This window comes from Pleurodeles waltl, chromosome 9, assembly GCF_031143425.1.
Source record: "Pleurodeles waltl isolate 20211129_DDA chromosome 9, aPleWal1.hap1.20221129, whole genome shotgun sequence".
NCBI lineage: Eukaryota > Metazoa > Chordata > Amphibia > Caudata > Salamandridae > Pleurodeles > Pleurodeles waltl.
Window position 1 is genome coordinate 176,067,661 of NC_090448.1, and position 20,769 is coordinate 176,088,429.

Sequence of the window (20,769 nt, forward strand, 5' to 3'; positions counted from 1 at the left end):
AAACGCCCCAAATCGCAACGTGGACACATCCAAATTTTTGAAAGAAAACAGAGGTGTTTTTTGCAAATTGCCTACCTGTAGATTTTGGCCTCTAGCTCAGCCGGCACCTAGGGAAACCTACCAAACCTGTGCATTTCTGAAAACTAGAGACCTAGGGGAATCCAAGATGAGGTGACTTGTGTGGCTCGGACCAGGTTCTGTAACCCTGAATCCTTTGCAAACCTCAAAATATGGCTAAAAAAACACATGTTCCTCACATTTCTGTGGCAGAAAGTTCTGGAATCTGAGAGGAGCAACAAATTTCCTTCCACCCAGCGTTCCCCCAAGTCTCCCGATAAAAATGATACCTCACTTGTGTGGGTAGGCCTAGCGCCCGCAACAGGAAACGCCCCAAAGCGCAACGTGGACACATCCACATTTTTTAAAGAAAACAGAGGTGTTTTTTGCAAAGTGCCTACCTGTAGATTTTGCCCTCTAGCTCAGCCGGCACCTAGGGAAACCTACCAAACCTGTGCATTTCTGAAAACTAGAGACCTAGGGGAATCCAAGATGAGGTGACTTGTGTGGCTCGGACCAAGTTCTGTTACTCTGACTCTTTTGCAAACCTCAAAATTTGGCTAAAAAAACACATGTTCCTCACATTTCTGTGGCAGAAAGTTCTGGAATCTGAGAGGAGCCACAAATTTCCTTCCACCCAGCGTTCCCCCAAGTCTCCCGATATAAATGATACCTCACTTGTGTGGGTAGGCCTAGCGCCCGCGACAGGAAACGCCCCAAAGCGCAACGTGGACACATCCAAATTTTTGAAAGAAAACAGAGGTGTTTTTTGCAAAGTGCTTACCTGTAGATTTTGGCCTCTAGCTCAGCCGGCACCTAGGGAAACCTACCAAACCTGTGCATTTCTGAAAACTAGAGACCTAGGGGAATCCAAGATGGGGTGACTTGTGTGGCTCGGACCAGGTTCTGTTACCCTGAATCCTTTGCAAACCTCAAAATTTGGCTAAAAAAACACATGTTCCTCACATTTCTGTGGCAGAAAGTTCTGGAATCTGAGAGGAGCCACAAATTTCCTTCCACCCAGCTTTCCTCCAAGTCTCCTGATAAAAATGATACCTCACTTGTGTGGGTAGGCCTAGCGCCCGCGACAGGAAACGCCCCAAAGCGCAACGTGGACACATCCAAATTTTTGAAAGAAAACAGAGGTGTTTTTTGCAAAGTGCCTACCTGTAGATTTTGGCCTCTAGCTCAGCCGGCACCTAGGGAAACCTACCAAACCTGTGCATTTCTGAAAACTAGAGACCTAGGGGAATCCAAGATGGGGTGACTTGTTTGGCTCGGACCAGGTTCTGTTACCCAGAATCCTTTGCAAACCTCAAAATTTGGCTAAAAAAACACATGTTCCTCACATTTCTGTGGCAGAAAGTTCTGGAATCTGAGAGGAGCCACAAATTTCCTTCCACCCAGCGTTCCCCCAAGTCTCCCGATAAAAATGATACCTCACTTGTGTGGGTAGGCCTAGCGCCCGCGACAGGAAACGCCCCAAAGCGCAACGTGGACACATCCAAATTTTTGAAAGAAAACAGAGGTGTTTTTTGCAAAGTGCCTACCTGTAGATTTTGGCCTCTAGCTCAGCCGGCACCTAGGGAAACCTACCAAACCTGTGCATTTCTGAAAACTAGAGACCTAGGGGAATCCAAGATGAGTTGACTTGTGTGGCTCGGACCAGGTTCTGTTACCCTGAATCCTTTGCAAACCTCAAAATTTGGCTAAAAAAACACATGTTCCTCACATTTCTGTGGCAGAAAGTTCTGGAATCTGAGAGGAGCCACAAATTTCCTTCCACCCAGCGTGCCCCCAAGTCTCCCGATAAAAATGATACCTCACTTGTGTGGGTAGGCCTAGCGCCCGCAACAGGAAACGCCCCAAAGCGCAACGTGGACACATCCAAATTTTTGAAAGAAAACAGAGGTGTTTTTTGCAAAGTGCATACCTGTAGATTTTGACCTCTAGCTCAGCCGGGACGTAGGGAAACCTACCAAACCTGTGCATTTCTGAAAACTAGAGACCTAGGGGAATCCAGATGAGGTGACTTGTGTGGCTCGGACCAAGTAATGTTACTCTGACTCCTTTGCAAACCTCAAAATTTGGCTAAAAAAACACATGTTCCTCACATTTCTGTGGCAGAAAGTTCTGGAATCTGAGAGGAGCCACAAATTTCCTTACACCCAGCGTTCCCCCAAGTCTCCCAATAAAAATGATACCTCACTTGTGTGGGTAGGCCTAGCGCCCGCGACAGGAAACGCCCGAAAGCGCAACGTGGACACATCCAAATTTTTGAAAGAAAACAGAGGTGTTTTTTGCAAAGTGCCTACCTGTAGATTTTGGCCTCTAGCTCTGCCGGCACCTAGGGAAACCTACCAAACCTGTGCATTTCTGAAAACTAGAGACCTAGGGGAATCCAAGATGAGGTGACTTGTGTGGCTCGGACCAAGTTCTGTTACTCTGACTCCTTTGCAAACCTCAAAATTTGGCTAAAAAAACACATGTTCCTCACATTTCTGTGGCAGAAAGTTCTGGAATCTGAGAGGAGCCACAAATTTCCTTCCACCCAGCGTTCCCCCAAGTCTCCCGATAAAAATGATACCTCACTTGTGTGGGTAGGCCTAGCGCTCGCGACAGGAAACGCCCCAAAGCGCATCGTGGACACATCCACATTTTTGAAAGAAAACAGAGGTGTTTTTTGCAAAGTGCCTACCTGTAGATTTTGGCCTCTAGCTCAGCCGGCACCTAGGGAAACCTACCAAACCTGTGCATTTCTGAAAACTAGAGACCTAGGGGAATCCAAGATGAGGTGACTTGTGTGGCTCGGACCAGGTTCTGTTACCCTGAATCCTTTGCAAACCTCAAAATTTGGCTAAAAAAACACATGTTCCTCACATTTCTGTGGCAGAAAGTTCTGGAATCTGAGAGGAGCCACAAATTTCCTTCCACCCAGCGTTCCCCCAAGTCTCCCGATAAAAATGATACCTCACTTGTGTGGGTAGGCCTAGCGCCCGCAACAGGAAACGCCCCAAAGCGCAACGTGGACACATCCACATTTTTGAAAGAAAACAGAGGTGTTTTTTGCAAAGTGCCTACCTGTAGATTTTGGCCTCTAGCTCAGCCGGCACCTAGGGAAACCTACCAAACCTGTGCATTTCTGAAAACTAGAGACCTAGGGGAATCCAAGATGAGGTGACTTGTGTGGCTCGTACCAAGTTCTGTTACCCTGACTCTTTTGCAAACCTCAAAATTTGGCTAAAAAAACACATGTTCCTCACATTTCTGTGGCAGAAAGTTCTGGAATCTGAGAGGAGCCACAAATTTCCTTCCACCCAGCGTTCAACCAAGTCTCCCGATAAAAATGATACCTCACTTGTGTGGGTAGGCCTAGCGCCCGCGACAGGAAACGCCCCAAAACGCAACGTGGACACATCCAAATTTTTTAAAGAAAACAGAGGTGTTTTTTGCAAAGTGCCTACCTGTAGATTTTGGCCTCTAGCTCAGCCGGCACCTAGGGAAACCTACCAAACCTGTGCATTTCTGAAAACTAGAGACCTAGGGGAATCCAAGATGGGGTGACTTGTGTGGCTCGGACCAGGTTCTGATACCCTGAATCCTTTGCAAACCTCAAAATTTGGCTAAAAAAACATGTGTTCCTCATATTTCTGTGGCAGAAAGTTCTGGAATCTGAGAGGAGCCACAAATTTCCTTCCACCCAGCGTTCCCCCAAGTCTCCCGATAAAAATGATACCTCACTTGTGTGGGTAGGCCTAGCGCCCGCGACAGGAAACGCCCCAAAGCGCAACGTGGACACATCCAAATTTTTGAAAGAAAACAGAGGTGTTTTTTGCAAAGTGCCTACCTGTAGATTTTGGCCTCTAGCTCAGCCGGCACCTAGGGAAACATACCAAACCTGTGCATTTCTGAAAACTAGAGACCTAGGGGAATCCAGTATGAGGTGACTTGTGTGGCTCGGACCAAGTTCTGTTACCCTGACTCCTTTGCAAACCTCAAAATTTGGCTAAAAACACATGTTCCTCACATTTCTGTGGCAGAAAGTTCTGGAATCTGAGAGGAGCCACAAATTTCCTTAAACCCAGCGTTCCCCCAAGTCTCCCGATAAAAATGATACCTCACTTGTGTGGGTAGGCCTAGCGCCCGCGACAGGAAACGCCCCAAAGCGCATCGTGGACACATCCAAATTTTTGAAAGAAAACAGAGGTGTTTTTTGCAAAGTGCCTACCTGTAGATTTTGGCCTCTAGCTCAGCCGGCACCTAGGGAAACCTACCAAACCTGTGCATTTCTGAAAATTTGAGACCTAGGGGAATCCAAGATGAGGTGACTTGTGTGGCTCGGACCAGGTTCTGTTACCCTGAATCCTTTGCAAACCTCAAAATTTGGCTAAAAAAACACATGTTCCTCACATTTCTGTGGCAGAAAGTTCTGGAATCTGAGAGGAGCCACAAATTTCCTTCCACCCAGCGTTCCCCCAAGTCTCCCGATAAAAATGATACCTCACTTGTGTGGGTAGGCTTAGCGCCCGCAACAGGAAACGCCCCAAAGCGCAACGTGGACACATCCACATTTTTGAAAGAAAACAGAGGTGTTTTTTGCAAAGTGCCTACCTGTAGATTTTGGCCTCTAGCTCAGCCGGCACCTAGGGAAACCTACCAAACCTGTGCATTTCTGAAAACTAGAGACCTAGGGGAGTCCAAGATGAGGTGACTTGTGTGGCTCGGACCAAGTTCTGTTACCCTGACTCCTTTGCGAACCTCAAAATTTGGCTAAAAAAACACATGTTCCTCACATTTCTGTGGCAGAAAGTTCTGGAATCTGAGAGGAGCCACAAATTTCCTTCCACCCAGCGTTCCCCCAAGTCTCCCGATAAAAATTATACCTCACTTGTGTGGGTAGGCCTAGCGCCCGCGACAGGAAACGCCCCAAAACGCAACGTGGACACATCCAAATTTTTTAAAGAAAACAGAGGTGTTTTTTGCAAAGTGCCTACCTGTAGATTTTGGCCTCTAGCTCAGCCGGCACCTAGGGAAACCTACCAAACCTGTGCATTTCTGAAAACTAGAGACCTAGGCGAATCCAAGATGGGGTGACTTGTGTGGCTCGGACCAGGTTCTGTTACCCTGAATCCTTTGCAAACCTCAAAATTTGGCTAAAAAAACACATGTTCCTCACATTTCTGTGGCAGAAAGTTCTGGAATCTGAGAGGAGCCACAAATTTCCTTCCACCCAGCGTTCCCCCAAGTCTCTCGATAAAAATGATACCTCACTTGTGTGGGTAGGCCTAGCGCCCGCGACAGGAAACGCCCCAAAGCGCAACGTGGACACATCCAAATGTTTGAAAGAAAACAGAGGTGTTTTTTGCAAAGTGCCTACCTGTAGATTTTGGCCTCTAGCTCAGCCGGCACCTAGGGAAACCTACCAAACCTGTGCATTTCTGAAAACTAGAGAACTAGGGGAATCCAAGATGGGGTGACTTGTGTGGCTCGGACCAGGTTCTGTTACCCTGAATCCTTTGCAAACCTCAAAATTTGGCTAAAAAAACACGTGTTCCTCACATTTCTGTGGCAGAAAGTTCTGGAATCTGAGAGGAGCCACAAATTTCCTTCCACCCAGCGTTCCCCCAAGTCTCCCGATAAAAATGATACCTCACTTGTGTGGGTATGCCTAGCGCCCGCGACAGGAAACGCCCCAAAGCGCAACGTGGACACATCCAAATTTTTGAAAGAAAACAGAGGTGTTTTTTGCAAAGTGCCTACCTGTAGATTTTGGCCTCTAGCTCAGCCGGCACCTAGGGAAACATACCAAACCTGTGCATTTCTGAAAACTAGAGACCTAGGGGAATCCAAGATGAGGTGACTTGTGTGGCTCGGACCAAGTTCTGTTACCCTGACTCCTTTGCAAACCTCAAAATTTGGCTAAAAAAACACATGTTCCTCACATTTCTGTGGCAGAAAGTTCTGGAATCTGAGAGGAGCCACAAATTTCCTTCCACCCAGCGTTCCCCCAAGTCTCCCGATAAAAATGATACCTCACTTGTGTGGGTAGGCCTAGCGCCCGCGACAGGAAACGCCCCAAAGCGCATCGTGGACACATCCAAATTTTTGAAAGAAAACAGAGGTGTTTTTTGCAAAGTGCCTACCTGTAGATTTTGGCCTCTAGCTCAGCCGGCACCTAGGGAAACCTACCAAACCTGTGCATTTCTGAAAACTAGAGACCTAGGGGAATCCAAGATGAGGTGACTTGTGTGGCTCGGACCAGGTTCTGTTACCCTGAATCCTTTGCAAACCTCAAAATTTGGCTAAAAAAACACATGTTCCTCACATTTCTGTGGCAGAAAGTTCTGGAATCTGAGAGGAGCCACAAATTTCCTTCCACCCAGCGTTCCCCCAAGTCTCCCGATAAAAATGATACCTCACTTGTGTGGGTAGGCCTAGCGCCCGCAACAGGAAACGCCCCAAAGCGCAACGTGGACACATCCACATTTTTGAAAGAAAACAGAGGTGTTTTTTGCAAAGTGCCTACCTGTAGATTTTGGCCTCTAGCTCAGCCGGCACCTAGGGAAACCTACCAAACCTGTGCATTTCTGAAAACTAGAGACCTAGGGGAGTCCAAGATCAGGTGACTTGTGTGGCTCGGACCAAGTTCTGTTACCCTGACTCCTTTGCAAACCTCAAAATTTGGCTAAAAAAACACATGTTCCTCACATTTCTGTGGCAGAAAGTTCTGGAATCTGAGAGGAGCCACAAATTTCCTTCCACCCAGCGTTCCCCCAAGTCTCCTGATAAAAATGATACCTCACTTGTGTGGGTAGGCCTAGCGCCCGCGACAGGAAACGCCCCAAAACGCAACGTGGACACATCCACATTTTTTAAAGAAAACAGAGGTGTTTTTTGCAAAGTGCCTACCTGTAGATTTTGGCCTCTAGCTCAGCCGGCACCTAGGGAAACCTACCAAACCTGTGCATTTCTGAAAACTAGAGACCTAGGGGAATCCAAGATGGGGTGACTTGTGTGGCTCGGACCAGGTTCTGTTACCCTGAATCCTTTGCAAACCTCAAAATTTGGCTAAAAAAACACATGTTCCTCACATTTCTGTGGCAGAAAGTTCTGGAATCTGAGAGGAGCCACAAATTTCCTTCCACCCAGCGTTCCCCCAAGTCTCCCGATAAAAATGATACCTCACTTGTGTGGGTAGGCCTAGCGCCCGCAACAGGAAACGCCCCAAAGCGCAACGTGGACACATCCAAATGTTTGAAAGAAAACAGAGGTGTTTTTTGCAAAGTGCCTACCTGTAGATTTTGGCCTCTAGCTCAGCCGGCACCTAGGGAAACCTACCAAACCTGTGCATTTCTGAAAACTAGAGACCTAGGGGAATCCAAGATGAGGTGACTTGTGTGGCTCGGACCAAGTTCTGTTACCCTGACTCCTTTGCAAACCTCAAAATTTGGCTAAAAAAACACATGTTCCTCACATTTCTGTGGCAGAAAGTTCTAGAATCTGAGAGGAGCCACAAATTTCCTTCCACCCAGCGTTCCCCCAAGTCTCCCGATAAAAATGATACCTCACTTGTGTGGGTAGGCCTAGCGATCGTGACAGGAAACACCCCAAAGCGCAACGTGGACACATCCAAATTATTGAAAGAAAACAGAGGTGTTTTTTGCAAAGTTCCTACCTGTAGATTTTGGCCTCTAGCTCAGCCGGCACCTAGGGAAACCTACCAAACCTGTGCATTTCTGAAAACTAGAGACCTAGGGGAATCCAAGATGAGGTGACTTGTGTGGCTCGGACCAGGTTCTGTTACCCTGAATCCTTTGCAAACCTCAAAATTTGGCTAAAAAAACACATGTTCCTCACATTTCTGTGGCAGAAAGTTCTGGAATCTGAGAGGAGCCACAAATTTCCTTCCACCCAGCGTTCCCCCAAGTCTCTCGATAAAAATGATACCTCACTTGTGTGGGTAGGCCTAGCGCCTGCAACAGGAAACGCCCCAAAGCGCAACGTGGACACATCCAAATTTTTGAAAGAAAACAGAGGTGTTTTTTGCAAAGTGCCTACCTGTAGATTTTGACCTCTAGCTCAGCTGGCACCTAGGGAAACCTACCAAACCTGTGCATTTCTGAAAACTAGAGACCTAGGGGAATCCAAGATGAGGTGACTTGTGTGGCTCGGACCAAGTTCTGTTACTCTGACTCCTTTGCAAACCTCAAAATTTGGCTAAAAAAACGCATGTTCCTCATATTTCTGTGGCAGAAAGTTCTGGAATCTGAGAGGAGCCACAAATTTCCTTACACCCAGCGTTCCCCCAAGTCTCCCAATAAAAATGATACCTCACTTGTGTGGGTAGGCCTAGCGCCCGCAACAGGAAACGCCCCAAAGCGCAACGTGGACACATCCAAATTTTTGAAAGAAAACAGAGGTGTTTTTTGCAAAGTGCCTACCTGTAGATTTTGGCCTCTAGCTCAGCCGGCAACTAGGGAAACATACCAAACCTGTGCATTTCTGAAAACTAGAGACCTAGGGGAATCCAAGATGAGGTGACTTGTGTGGCTCGGACCAAGTTCTGTTACCCTGACTCCTTTGCAAACCTCAAAATTTGGCTAAAAAAACACATGTTCCTCACATTTCTGTGGCAGAAAGTTCTGGAATCTGAGAGGAGCCACAAATTTCCTTCCACCCAGCGTTCCCCCAAGTCTCCCGATAAAAATGATACCTCACTTGTGTGGGTAGGCCTAGCGCCCGCGACAGGAAACGCCCCAAAGCGCATCGTGGACACATCCAAATTTTTGAAAGAAAACAGAGGTGTTTTTTGCAAAGTGCCTACCTGTAGATTTTGGCCTCTAGCTCAGCCGGCACCTAGGGAAACCTACCAAACCTGTGCATTTCTGAAAACTAGAGACCTAGGGGAATCCAAGATGAGGTGACTTGTGTGGCTCGGACCAGGTTCTGTTACCCTGAATCCTTTGCAAACCTCAAAATTTGGCTAAAAAAACACATGTTCCTCACATTTCTGTGGCAGAAAGTTCTGGAATCTGAGAGGAGCCACAAATTTCCTTCCACCCAGCGTTCCCCCAAGTCTCCCGATAAAAATGATACCTCACTTGTGTGGGTAGGCCTAGCGCCCGCAACAGGAAACGCCCCAAAGCGCAACGTGGACACATCCACATTTTTGAAAGAAAACAGAGGTGTTTTTTGCAAAGTGCCTACCTGTAGATTTTGGCCTCTAGCTCAGCCGGCACCTAGGGAAACCTACCAAACCTGTGCATTTCTGAAAACTAGAGACCTAGGGGAGTCCAAGATCAGGTGACTTGTGTGGCTCGGACCAAGTTCTGTTACCCTGACTCCTTTGCAAACCTCAAAATTTGGCTAAAAAAACACATGTTCCTCACATTTCTGTGGCAGAAAGTTCTGGAATCTGAGAGGAGCCACAAATTTCCTTCCACCCAGCGTTCCCCCAAGTCTCCCGATAAAAATGATACCTCACTTGTGTGGGTAGGCCTAGCGATCGTGACAGGAAACACCCCAAAGCGCAACGTGGACACATCCAAATTATTGAAAGAAAACAGAGGTGTTTTTTGCAAAGTGCCTACCTGTAGATTTTGGCCTCTAGCTCAGCCGGCACCTAGGGAAACCTACCAAACCTGTGCATTTCTGAAAACTAGAGACCTAGGGGAATCCAAGATGAGGTGACTTGTGTGGCTCGGACCAGGTTCTGTTACCCTGAATCCTTTGCAAACCTCAAAATTTGGCTAAAAAAACACATGTTCCTCACATTTCTGTGGCAGAAAGTTCTGGAATCTGAGAGGAGCCACAAATTTCCTTCCACCCAGCGTTCCCCCAAGTCTCTCGATAAAAATGATACCTCACTTGTGTGGGTAGGCCTAGCGCCCGCAACAGGAAACGCCCCAAAGCGCAACGTGGACACATCCAAATTTTTGAAAGAAAACAGAGGTGTTTTTTGCAAAGTGCCTACCTGTAGATTTTGACCTCTAGCTCAGCTGGCACCTAGGGAAACCTACCAAACCTGTGCATTTCTGAAAACTAGAGACCTAGGGGAATCCAAGATGAGGTGACTTGTGTGTCTCGGACCAAGTTCTGTTACTCTGACTCCTTTGCAAACCTCAAAATTTGGCTAAAAAAACGCATGTTCCTCTCATTTCTGTGGCAGAAAGTTCTGGAATCTGAGAGGAGCCACAAATTTCCTTACACCCAGCGTTCCCCCAAGTCTCCCAATAAAAATGATACCTCACTTGTGTGGGTAGGCCTAGCGCCCGCAACAGGAAACGCCCCAAAGCGCAACGTGGACACATCCAAATTTTTGAAAGAAAACAGAGGTGTTTTTTGCAAAGTGCCTACCTGTAGATTTTGGCCTCTAGCTCAGCCGGCACCTAGGGAAACATACCAAACCTGTGCATTTCTGAAAACTAGAGACCTAGGGGAATCCAAGATGAGGTGACTTGTGTGGCTCGGACCAAGTTCTGTTACCCTGACTCCTTTGCAAACCTCAAAATTTGGCTAAAAAAACACATGTTCCTCACATTTCTGTGGCAGAAAGTTCTGGAATCTGAGAGGAGCCACAAATTTCAACCACCCAGCGTTCCCCCAAGTCTCCCGATAAAAATGATACCTCACTTGTGTGGGTAGGCCTAGCGCCCGCGACAGGAAACGCCCCAAAGCGCATCGTGGACACATCCAAATTTTTGAAAGAAAACAGAGGTGTTTTTTGCAAAGTGCCTACCTGTAGATTTTGGCCTCTAGCTCAGCCGGCACCTAGGGAAACCTACCAAACCTGTGCATTTCTGAAAACTAGAGACCTAGGGGAATCCAAGATGAGGTGACTTGTGTGGCTCGGACCAGGTTCTGTTACCCTGAATCCTTTGCAAACCTCAAAATTTGGCTAAAAAAACACATGTTCCTCACATTTCTGTGGCAGAAAGTTCTGGAATCTGAGAGGAGCCACAAATTTCCTTCCACCCAGCGTTCCCCCAAGTCTCTCGATAAAAATGATACCTCACTTGTGTGGGTAGGCCTAGCGCCCGCAACAGGAAACGCCCCAAAGCGCAACGTGGACACATCCAAATTTTTGAAAGAAAACAGAGGTGTTTTTTGCAAAGTGCCTACCTGTAGATTTTGACCTCTAGCTCAGCTGGCACCTAGGGAAACCTACCAAACCTGTGCATTTCTGAAAACTAGAGACCTAGGGGAATCCAAGATGAGGTGACTTGTGTGGCTCGGACCAAGTTCTGTTACTCTGACTCCTTTGCAAACCTCAAAATTTGGCTAAAAAAACGCATGTTCCTCATATTTCTGTGGCAGAAAGTTCTGGAATCTGAGAGGAGCCACAAATTTCCTTACACCCAGCGTTCCCCCAAGTCTCCCAATAAAAATGATACCTCACTTGTGTGGGTAGGCCTAGCGCCCGCAACAGGAAACGCCCCAAAGCGCAACGTGGACACATCCAAATTTTTGAAAGAAAACAGAGGTGTTTTTTGCAAAGTGCCTACCTGTAGATTTTGGCCTCTAGCTCAGCCGGCAACTAGGGAAACATACCAAACCTGTGCATTTCTGAAAACTAGAGACCTAGGGGAATCCAAGATGAGGTGACTTGTGTGGCTCGGACCAAGTTCTGTTACCCTGACTCCTTTGCAAACCTCAAAATTTGGCTAAAAAAACACATGTTCCTCACATTTCTGTGGCAGAAAGTTCTGGAATCTGAGAGGAGCCACAAATTTCCTTCCACCCAGCGTTCCCCCAAGTCTCCCGATAAAAATGATACCTCACTTGTGTGGGTAGGCCTAGCGCCCGCGACAGGAAACGCCCCAAAGCGCATCGTAGACACATCCAAATTTTTGAAAGAAAACAGAGGTGTTTTTTGCAAAGTGCCTACCTGTAGATTTTGGCCTCTAGCTCAGCCGGCACCTAGGGAAACCTACCAAACCTGTGCATTTCTGAAAACTAGAGACCTAGGGGAATCCAAGATGAGGTGACTTGTGTGGCTCGGACCAGGTTCTGTTACCCTGAATCCTTTGCAAACCTCAAAATTTGGCTAAAAAAACACATGTTCCTCACATTTCTGTGGCAGAAAGTTCTGGAATCTGAGAGGAGCCACAAATTTCCTTCCACCCAGCGTTCCCCCAAGTCTCCCGATAAAAATGATACCTCACTTGTGTGGGTAGGCCTAGCGCCCGCAACAGGAAACGCCCCAAAGCGCAACGTGGACACATCCACATTTTTGAAAGAAAACAGAGGTGTTTTTTGCAAAGTGCCTACCTGTAGATTTTGGCCTCTAGCTCAGCCGGCACCTAGGGAAACCTACCAAACCTGTGCATTTCTGAAAACTAGAGACCTAGGGGAGTCCAAGATCAGGTGACTTGTGTGGCTCGGACCAAGTTCTGTTACCCTGACTCCTTTGCAAACCTCAAAATTTGGCTAAAAAAACACATGTTCCTCACATTTCTGTGGCAGAAAGTTCTGGAATCTGAGAGGAGCCACAAATTTCCTTCCACCCAGCGTTCCCCCAAGTCTCCCGATAAAAATGATACCTCACTTGTGTGGGTAGGCCTAGCGATCGTGACAGGAAACACCCCAAAGCGCAACGTGGACACATCCAAATTATTGAAAGAAAACAGAGGTGTTTTTTGCAAAGTGCCTACCTGTAGATTTTGGCCTCTAGCTCAGCCGGCACCTAGGGAAACCTACCAAACCTGTGCATTTCTGAAAACTAGAGACCTAGGGGAATCCAAGATGAGGTGACTTGTGTGGCTCGGACCAGGTTCTGTTACCCTGAATCCTTTGCAAACCTCAAAATTTGGCTAAAAAAACACATGTTCCTCACATTTCTGTGGCAGAAAGTTCTGGAATCTGAGAGGAGCCACAAATTTCCTTCCACCCAGCGTTCCCCCAAGTCTCTCGATAAAAATGATACCTCACTTGTGTGGGTAGGCCTAGCGCCCGCAACAGGAAACGCCCCAAAGCGCAACGTGGACACATCCAAATTTTTGAAAGAAAACAGAGGTGTTTTTTGCAAAGTGCCTACCTGTAGATTTTGACCTCTAGCTCAGCTGGCACCTAGGGAAACCTACCAAACCTGTGCATTTCTGAAAACTAGAGACCTAGGGGAATCCAAGATGAGGTGACTTGTGTGTCTCGGACCAAGTTCTGTTACTCTGACTCCTTTGCAAACCTCAAAATTTGGCTAAAAAAACGCATGTTCCTCTCATTTCTGTGGCAGAAAGTTCTGGAATCTGAGAGGAGCCACAAATTTCCTTACACCCAGCGTTCCCCCAAGTCTCCCAATAAAAATGATACCTCACTTGTGTGGGTAGGCCTAGCGCCCGCAACAGGAAACGCCCCAAAGCGCAACGTGGACACATCCAAATTTTTGAAAGAAAACAGAGGTGTTTTTTGCAAAGTGCCTACCTGTAGATTTTGGCCTCTAGCTCAGCCGGCACCTAGGGAAACATACCAAACCTGTGCATTTCTGAAAACTAGAGACCTAGGGGAATCCAAGATGAGGTGACTTGTGTGGCTCGGACCAAGTTCTGTTACCCTGACTCCTTTGCAAACCTCAAAATTTGGCTAAAAAAACACATGTTCCTCACATTTCTGTGGCAGAAAGTTCTGGAATCTGAGAGGAGCCACAAATTTCAACCACCCAGCGTTCCCCCAAGTCTCCCGATAAAAATGATACCTCACTTGTGTGGGTAGGCCTAGCGCCCGCGACAGGAAACGCCCCAAAGCGCATCGTGGACACATCCAAATTTTTGAAAGAAAACAGAGGTGTTTTTTGCAAAGTGCCTACCTGTAGATTTTGGCCTCTAGCTCAGCCGGCACCTAGGGAAACCTACCAAACCTGTGCATTTCTGAAAACTAGAGACCTAGGGGAATCCAAGATGAGGTGACTTGTGTGGCTCGGACCAGGTTCTGTTACCCTGAATCCTTTGCAAACCTCAAAATTTGGCTAAAAAAACACATGTTCCTCACATTTCTGTGGCAGAAAGTTCTGGAATCTGAGAGGAGCCACAAATTTCCTTCCACCCAGCGTTCCCCCAAGTCTCCCGATAAAAATGATACCTCACTTGTGTGGGTAGGCCTAGCGCCCGCAACAGGAAACGCCCCAAAGCGCAACGTGGACACATCCACATTTTTGAAAGAAAACAGAGGTGTTTTTTGCAAAGTGCCTACCTGTAGATTTTGGCCTCTAGCTCAGCCGGCACCTAGGGAAACCTACCAAACCTGTGCATTTCTGAAAACTAGAGACCTAGGGGAGTCCAAGATCAGGTGACTTGTGTGGCTCGGACCAAGTTCTGTTACCCTGACTCCTTTGCAAACCTCAAAATTTGGCTAAAAAAACACATGTTCCTCACATTTCTGTGGCAGAAAGTTCTGGAATCTGAGAGGAGCCACAAATTTCCTTCCACCCAGCGTTCCCCCAAGTCTCCCGATAAAAATGATACCTCACTTGTGTGGGTAGGCCTAGCGCCCGCGACAGGAAACGCCCCAAAACGCAACGTGGACACATCCACATTTTTTAAAGAAAACAGAGGTGTTTTTTGCAAAGTGCCTACCTGTAGATTTTGGCCTCTAGCTCAGCCGGCACCTAGGGAAACCTACCAAACCTGTGCATTTCTGAAAACTAGAGACCTAGGGGAATCCAAGATGGGGTGACTTGTGTGGCTCGGACCAGGTTCTGTTACCCTGAATCCTTTGCAAACCTCAAAATTTGGCTAAAAAAACACATGTTCCTCACATTTCTGTGGCAGAAAGTTCTGGAATCTGAGAGGAGCCACAAATTTCCTTCCACCCAGCGTTCCCCCAAGTCTCCCGATAAAAATGATACCTCACTTGTGTGGGTAGGCCTAGCGCCCGCGACAGGAAACGCCCCAAAACGCAACGTGGACACATCCAAATTTTTTAAAGAAAACAGAGGTGTTTTTTGCAAAGTGCCTACCTGTAGATTTTGGCCTCTAGCTCAGCCGGCACCTAGGGAAACCTACCAAACCTGTGCATTTCTGAAAACTAGAGACCTAGGGGAATCCAAGATGGGGTGACTTGTGTGGCTCGGACCAGGTTCTGTTACCCTGAATCCTTTGCAAACCTCAAAATTTGGCTAAAAAAACACATGTTCCTCACATTTCTGTGGCAGAAAGTTCTGGAATCTGAGAGGAGCCACAAATTTCCTTCCACCCAGCGTTCCCCCAAGTCTCCCGATAAAAATGATACCTCACTTGTGTGGGTAGGCCTAGCGCCCGCAACAGGAAACGCCCCAAAGCGCAACGTGGACACATCCAAATGTTTGAAAGAAAACAGAGGTGTTTTTTGCAAAGTGCCTACCTGTAGATTTTGGCCTCTAGCTCAGCCGGCACCTAGGGAAACCTACCAAACCTGTGCATTTCTGAAAACTAGAGACCTAGGGGAATCCAAGATGAGGTGACTTGTGTGGCTCGGACCAAGTTCTGTTACCCTGACTCCTTTGCAAACCTCAAAATTTGGCTAAAAAAACACATGTTCCTCACATTTCTGTGGCAGAAAGTTCTGGAATCTGAGAGGAGCCACAAATTTCCTTCCACCCAGCGTTCCCCCAAGTCTCCCGATAAAAATGATACCTCACTTGTGTGGGTAGGCCTAGCGATCGTGACAGGAAACACCCCAAAGCGCAACGTGGACACATCCAAATTATTGAAAGAAAACAGAGGTGTTTTTTGCAAAGTTCCTACCTGTAGATTTTGGCCTCTAGCTCAGCCGGCACCTAGGGAAACCTACCAAACCTGTGCATTTCTGAAAACTAGAGACCTAGGGGAATCCAAGATGAGGTGACTTGTGTGGCTCGGACCAGGTTCTGTTACCCTGAATCCTTTGCAAACCTCAAAATTTGGCTAAAAAAACACATGTTCCTCACATTTCTGTGGCAGAAAGTTCTGGAATCTGAGAGGAGCCACAAATTTCCTTCCACCCAGCGTTCCCCCAAGTCTCTCGATAAAAATGATACCTCACTTGTGTGGGTAGGCCTAGCGCCCGCAACAGGAAACGCCCCAAAGCGCAACGTGGACACATCCAAATTTTTGAAAGAAAACAGAGGTGTTTTTTGCAAAGTGCCTACCTGTAGATTTTGACCTCTAGCTCAGCTGGCACCTAGGGAAACCTACCAAACCTGTGCATTTCTGAAAACTAGAGACCTAGGGGAATCCAAGATGAGGTGACTTGTGTGGCTCGGACCAAGTTCTGTTACTCTGACTCCTTTGCAAACCTCAAAATTTGGCTAAAAAAACGCATGTTCCTCATATTTCTGTGGCAGAAAGTTCTGGAATCTGAGAGGAGCCACAAATTTCCTTACACCCAGCGTTCCCCCAAGTCTCCCAATAAAAATGATACCTCACTTGTGTGGGTAGGCCTAGCGCCCGCAACAGGAAACGCCCCAAAGCGCAACGTGGACACATCCAAATTTTTGAAAGAAAACAGAGGTGTTTTTTGCAAAGTGCCTACCTGTAGATTTTGGCCTCTAGCTCAGCCGGCAACTAGGGAAACATACCAAACCTGTGCATTTCTGAAAACTAGAGACCTAGGGGAATCCAAGATGAGGTGACTTGTGTGGCTCGGACCAAGTTCTGTTACCCTGACTCCTTTGCAAACCTCAAAATTTGGCTAAAAAAACACATGTTCCTCACATTTCTGTGGCAGAAAGTTCTGGAATCTGAGAGGAGCCACAAATTTCCTTCCACCCAGCGTTCCCCCAAGTCTCCCGATAAAAATGATACCTCACTTGTGTGGGTAGGCCTAGCGCCCGCGACAGGAAACGCCCCAAAGCGCATCGTGGACACATCCAAATTTTTGAAAGAAAACAGAGGTGTTTTTTGCAAAGTGCCTACCTGTAGATTTTGGCCTCTAGCTCAGCCGGCACCTAGGGAAACCTACCAAACCTGTGCATTTCTGAAAACTAGAGACCTAGGGGAATCCAAGATGGTGTGACTTGTGTGGCTCGGGCCAAGTTCTGTTACCCTGAATCCTTTGCAAACCTCAAAATTTGGCTAAAAAAACACATGTGCCTCACATTTCTGTGGCAGAAAGTTCTGGAATCTGAGAGGAGCCACAAATTTCCTTCCACCCAGCGTTCCCCCAAGTCTCCCGATAAAAATGATACCTCACTTGTGTGGGTAGGCCTAGCGATCGTGACAGGAAACACCCCAAAGCGCAACGTGGACACATCCAAATTATTGAAAGAAAACAGAGGTGTTTTTTGCAAAGTGCCTATCTGTAGATTTTGGCCTCTAGCTCAGCCGGCACCTAGGGAAACCTACCAAACCTGTGCATTTCTGAAAACTAGAGACCTAGGGGAGTCCAAGATCAGGTGACTTGTGTGGCTCGGACCAAGTTCTGTTACCCTGACTCCTTTGCAAACCTCAAAATTTGGCTAAAAAAACACATGTTCCTCACATTTCTGTGGCAGAAAGTTCTGGAATCTGAGAGGAGCCACAAATTTCCTTCCACCCAGCGTTCCCCCAAGTCTCCCGATAAAAATGATACCTCACTTGTGTGGGTAGGCCTAGCGATCGTGACAGGAAACACCCCAAAGCGCAACGTGGACACATCCAAATTATTGAAAGAAAACAGAGGTGTTTTTTGCAAAGTGCCTATCTGTAGATTTTGGCCTCTAGCTCAGCCGGCACCTAGGGAAACCTACCAAACCTGTGCATTTCTGAAAACTAGAGACCTAGGGGAATCCAAGATGAGGTGACTTGTGTGGCTCGGACCAGGTTCTGTTACCCTGAATCCTTTGCAAACCTCAAAATTTGGCTAAAAAAACACATGTTCCTCACATTTCTGTGGCAGAAAGTTCTGGAATCTGAGAGGAGCCACAAATTTCCTTCCACCCAGCGTTCCCCCAAGTCTCTCGATAAAAATGATACCTCACTTGTGTGGGTAGGCCTAGCGCCCGCAACAGGAAACGCCCCAAAGCGCAACGTGGACACATCCAAATTTTTGAAAGAAAACAGAGGTGTTTTTTGCAAAGTGCCTACCTGTAGATTTTGACCTCTAGCTCAGCTGGCACCTAGGGAAACCTACCAAACCTGTGCATTTCTGAAAACTAGAGACCTAGGGGAATCCAAGATGAGGTGACTTGTGTGTCTCGGACCAAGTTCTGTTACTCTGACTCCTTTGCAAACCTCAAAATTTGGCTAAAAAAACGCATGTTCCTCTCATTTCTGTGGCAGAAAGTTCTGGAATCTGAGAGGAGCCACAAATTTCCTTACACCCAGCGTTCCCCCAAGTCTCCCAATAAAAATGATACCTCACTTGTGTGGGTAGGCCTAGCGCCCGCAACAGGAAACGCCCCAAAGCGCAACGTGGACACATCCAAATTTTTGAAAGAAAACAGAGGTGTTTTTTGCAAAGTGCCTACCTGTAGATTTTGGCCTCTAGCTCAGCCGGCACCTAGGGAAACATACCAAACCTGTGCATTTCTGAAAACTAGAGACCTAGGGGAATCCAAGATGAGGTGACTTGTGTGGCTCGGACCAAGTTCTGTTACCCTGACTCCTTTGCAAACCTCAAAATTTGGCTAAAAAAACACATGTTCCTCACATTTCTGTGGCAGAAAGTTCTGGAATCTGAGAGGAGCCACAAATTTCCTTCCACCCAGCGTTCCCCCAAGTCTCCCGATAAAAATGATACCTCACTTGTGTGGGTAGGCCTAGCGCCCGCGACAGGAAACGCCCCAAAGCGCATCGTGGACACATCCAAATTTTTGAAAGAAAACAGAGGTGTTTTTTGCAAAGTGCCTACCTGTAGATTTTGGCCTCTAGCTCAGCCGGCACCTAGGGAAACCTACCAAACCTGTGCATTTCTGAAAACTAGAGACCTAGGGGAATCCAAGATGAGGTGACTTGTGTGGCTCGGACCAGGTTCTGTTACCCTGAATCCTTTGCAAACCTCAAAATTTGGCTAAAAAAACACATGTTCCTCACATTTCTGTGGCAGAAAGTTCTGGAATCTGAGAGGAGCCACAAATTTCCTTCCACCCAGCGTTCCCCCAAGTCTCCCGATAAAAATGATACCTCACTTGTGTGGGTAGGCCTAGCGCCCGCAACAGGAAACGCCCCAAAGCGCAACGTGGACACATCCACATTTTTGAAAGAAAACAGAAGTGTTTTTTGCAAAGTGCCTACCTGTAGATTTTGGCCTCTAGCTCAGCCGGCACCTAGGGAAACCTACCAAACCTGTGCATTTCTGAAAACTAGAGACCTAGGGGAGTCCAAGATCAGGTGACTTGTGTGGCTCGGACCAAGTTCTGTTACCCTGACTCCTTTGCAAACCTCAAAATTTGGCTAAAAAAACACATGTTCCTCACATTTCTGTGGCAGAAAGTTCTGGAATCTGAGAGGAGCCACAAATTTCCTTCCACCCAGCGTTCCCCCAAGTCTCCCGATAAAAATGATACCTCACTTGTGTGGGTAGGCCTAGCGCCCGCGACAGGAAACGCCCCAAAACGCAACGTGGACACATCCACATTTTTTAAAGAAAACAGAGGTGTTTTTTGCAAAGTGCCTACCTGTAGATTTTGGCCTCTAGCTCAGCCGGCACCTAGGGAAACCTACCAAACCTGTGCATTTCTGAAAACTAGAGACCTAGGGGAATCCAAGATGGGGTGACTTGTGTGGCTCGGACCAGGTTCTGTTACCCTGAATCCTTTGCAAACCTCAAAATTTGGCTAAAAAAACACATGTTCCTCACATTTCTGTGGCAGAAAGTTCTGGAATCTGAGAGGAGCCACAAATTTCCTTCCACCCAGCGTTCCCCCAAGTCTCCCGATAAAAATGATACCTCACTTGTGTGGGTAGGCCTAGCGCCCGCGACAGGAAACGCCCCAAAGCGCAACGTGGACACATCCAAATGTTTGAAAGAAAACAGAGGTGTTTTTTGCAAAGTGCCTACCTGTAGATTTTGGCCTCTAGCTCAGCCGGCACCTAGGGAAACCTACCAAACCTGTGCATTTCTGAAAACTAGAGACCTAGGGGAATCCAAGATGAGGTGACTTGTGTGGCTCGGACCAAGTTCTGTTACCCTGACTCCTTTGCAAACCTCAAAATTTGGCTAAAAAAACACATGTTCCTCACATTTCTGTGGCAGAAAGTTCTGGAATCTGAGAGGAGCCACAAATTTCCTTCCACCCAGCGTTCCCCCAAGTCTCCCGATAAAAATGATACCTCACTTGTGTGGGTAGGCCTAGCGATCGTGACAGGAAACACCCCAAAGCGCAACGTGGACACATCCAAATTATTGAAAGAAAACAGAGGTGTTTTTTGCAAAGTGCCTACCTGTAGATTTTGGCCTCTAGCTCAGCCGGCACCTAGGGAAACCTACCAAACCTGTGCATTTCTGAAAACTAGAGACCTAGGGGAATCCAAGATGAGGTGACTTGTGTGGCTCGGACCAGGTTCTGTTACCCTGAATCCTTTGCAAACCTCAAAATTTGGCTAAAAAAACACATGTTCCTCACATTTCTGTGGCAGAAAGTTCTGGAATCTGAGAGGAGCCACAAATTTCCTTCCACCCAGCGTTCCCCCAAGTCTCTCGATAAAAATGATACCTCACTTGTGTGGGTAGGCCTAGCGCCCGCAACAGGAAACGCCCCAAAGCGCAACGTGGACACATCCAAATTTTTGAAAGAAAACAGAGGTGTTTTTTGCAAAGTGCCTACCTGTAGATTTTGACCTC